At 28.8% G+C, this 2,540-nt stretch overlaps 1 protein-coding gene across 1 annotated transcript in view; it reads right to left on the reverse strand.

The window, feature by feature from the left end:
- LOC106680402 (cyclin-dependent kinase-like 1) overlaps positions 1 to 2,540 on the reverse strand; it is a 52,358-nt gene that overhangs the window by 2,206 nt on the left and 47,612 nt on the right. The window lies entirely within an intron of this gene.

Genomic DNA, 2,540 nt, shown 5'->3' on the forward strand with positions numbered 1-2,540 from the left:
TTAATATAAATCTGTTTTTTCAATATTGTTGAGTTTTTTTTTTTCTTATTAGGGACCTATATTGTTGTTTTATTTCTTAGTATCTCCTGCTGCATTGTATTTAAATGCAAGACTTAATCAATTTGTTTTTTTATTGACCTGTGATGATAAAATTTCTGATTTATCTGGATGAATTTATCTTAACTAATCAAAGTGCTTATTGCACTGGTGACCTTTTGTACCCCTTGATAATGACTCTTGAAGGGAATTGCTCTTTGCACCCAGAGCCACCGATAGGAAAATCCAAATTCAAAAACTCTGGCTAGAGCCAAAATTACTATTCTTATTTTTGTGGGATGCACAATCCGAAATGAAAAATTAAATAAAACCTAAAACACATCTTTAAGCAGCTGTTTATGATATTCATAGGATTAATTCAATCTTATGGCAAAAATCCTTATATTGTTCTTATGAGTGGTTAGTTAAAGAACGTCTCGAGGTGAATTTAATGAGGTAATTTAAAATTCATAATTTTTTTAAAATAATCTCACTGTATAGTGAGGAGCCCTTTGGAACTAGTAACTAAACATGCGTGAGTGAAAATTTTAGATTAAAACAAGAAATACAAACTGTTATATCCACTATAGAATTACAACAAACTAGCAAAAACGAAAATTAGGGATCGAATCCACGGGTAACTAGTAGTTTTATATTTAATTTTTCCATAGTTTATTTCTCATAATGATGTAATAATTAATAATTTATTAAATGAAATTTACTTATAACTTTTCTAAGCTGAATAAAGTAAAACCACACCATTCACTTGTTCAAATTTTAATTTAAGTTTAAATTTTAGGAGTAAGCTCTTTGTATTGTTCCTATGTAAACTGGATGTCTATTGGAATGCTTTTTGGTTCACATGATTACCTAATTTTTCATCTTGAATTCAGCTGAATAAAGCTCATCCAAACTAAAGGGTACGTCAAAAAAATGATCCTTCAGAAGATAGAGAACCAGAGATGCTTTTATACTCTTTATTTTAGTTAGACGATTTAGTGCAACAAATGTTTAGGGAAAATATCTGCTTTATCTTTATTACCTTCTTTTAAAATACATAATAAAATAGGTACATTTGCTTTTTATTTTTTCTTCGAAGTTTTCCTGAGCTTGAAAGATTTAGGTTGGACATAGTAATTTAGACAGTTCTTTTTTTTTTTTTTTTTTGTTAAAATTTTCTATACAAACACTTTCAGAAACTCTGTTTGAAGTAATTGGTATTTTTCGTTACTACAGGAATTTAAAGATTTCGTTTTACCAGCTTCTAGCTATCTCGTTCTATTTTTGAATTCATTAATTTTTCATTGTGAAAGGTTCTGTACAAACACACGTGAACTCGGAATTTTGTTGATGGCACATTTCGTAGTATCGGCTTATTCAAAAAATGCCTTCCAATTTGCTTTCCTTAGATTTTATTATTCATCTCTGTCAGAGATAGTTACTTTTGTCATCTATATTTAGCTCTTTTAGATTAGACACCTGAGTCTATCTTATTTGATTATCGGGACAGAAATAAAAATATTGCTAACTGCATAGTTTGCTATCAATACAAATAAGGTAATACATGATATAAGAAGGAGTTCATTAGAGGAAATTGAGATAGTTAAGAAATTCTATAAAAATGAAAATATAATAAACATATGAAGTTTCTATGTAATTATGATGTTAAAGTTTATTTACACTTACATTGTATAATGCAGATAAATATAATAAATTTATGAAATAAACTTGTTGTTATCTTGTAGAGTAAAATATTAGAGATCGCTGGGTACAACATTGTATCGTGCTATTCACCTTAATTTTTTTAACAAATTTCATTTTTCAATTTTTTTGTTCAAATTTTAAAGCCTAGAGAGAAGATTTTTTATAAAGTATTTTGTACTGAACTTAAACCTATATTCGATTTATTATATCTTTTACTTACATGAATTCAATTATGATTTTATAAGAATCTCAGGAGAGTACTACCAGAGAGTATCAAGAGATAACTTAAATTGAAATTTTCCCATTTCCCTTTATAACATTTCATCAGCTATCCGATTTAAAAAAAAAAAAAAACTAAATTTTAACAATAGGTCTGATTATAGATCGGTAATCACCACCAGATGTACGGAGTTCACTCAGAATCAACTAAAAAAAAAAAAAAAACTAAATTTTAACAATAGGTCTGATTATAGATCGGTAATCACCACCAGATGTACGGAGTTCACTCAGAATCAACCAGAGTGCGACATCGTAAGCCCCAGTGAAGATCTTGAGTTGATAAATAATATTAAAAAAAAAAAAAAACTGGTTTACCCTCTTTACCCTGGGAGAGATCTAGGCCTCGCTCTGGTAGCATTAGCCTCTCATGGTAGTTCAGAATTGATAACTGATACTGCTTATATGATTATATGATTATATATATATATATAATTACCATGTAGCACCTATACAGAATCGTAGTGACAAAACTACAAAAACCAGTACAGTGCACCATACGCCATGAGATTGGGGAAAATTAA

This window comes from Halyomorpha halys, unplaced genomic scaffold, assembly GCF_000696795.3.
Source record: "Halyomorpha halys isolate HHAL.00 unplaced genomic scaffold, Hhal_1.1 Scaffold260.1, whole genome shotgun sequence".
NCBI classification, from domain to species: Eukaryota; Metazoa; Arthropoda; class Insecta; order Hemiptera; family Pentatomidae; genus Halyomorpha; species Halyomorpha halys.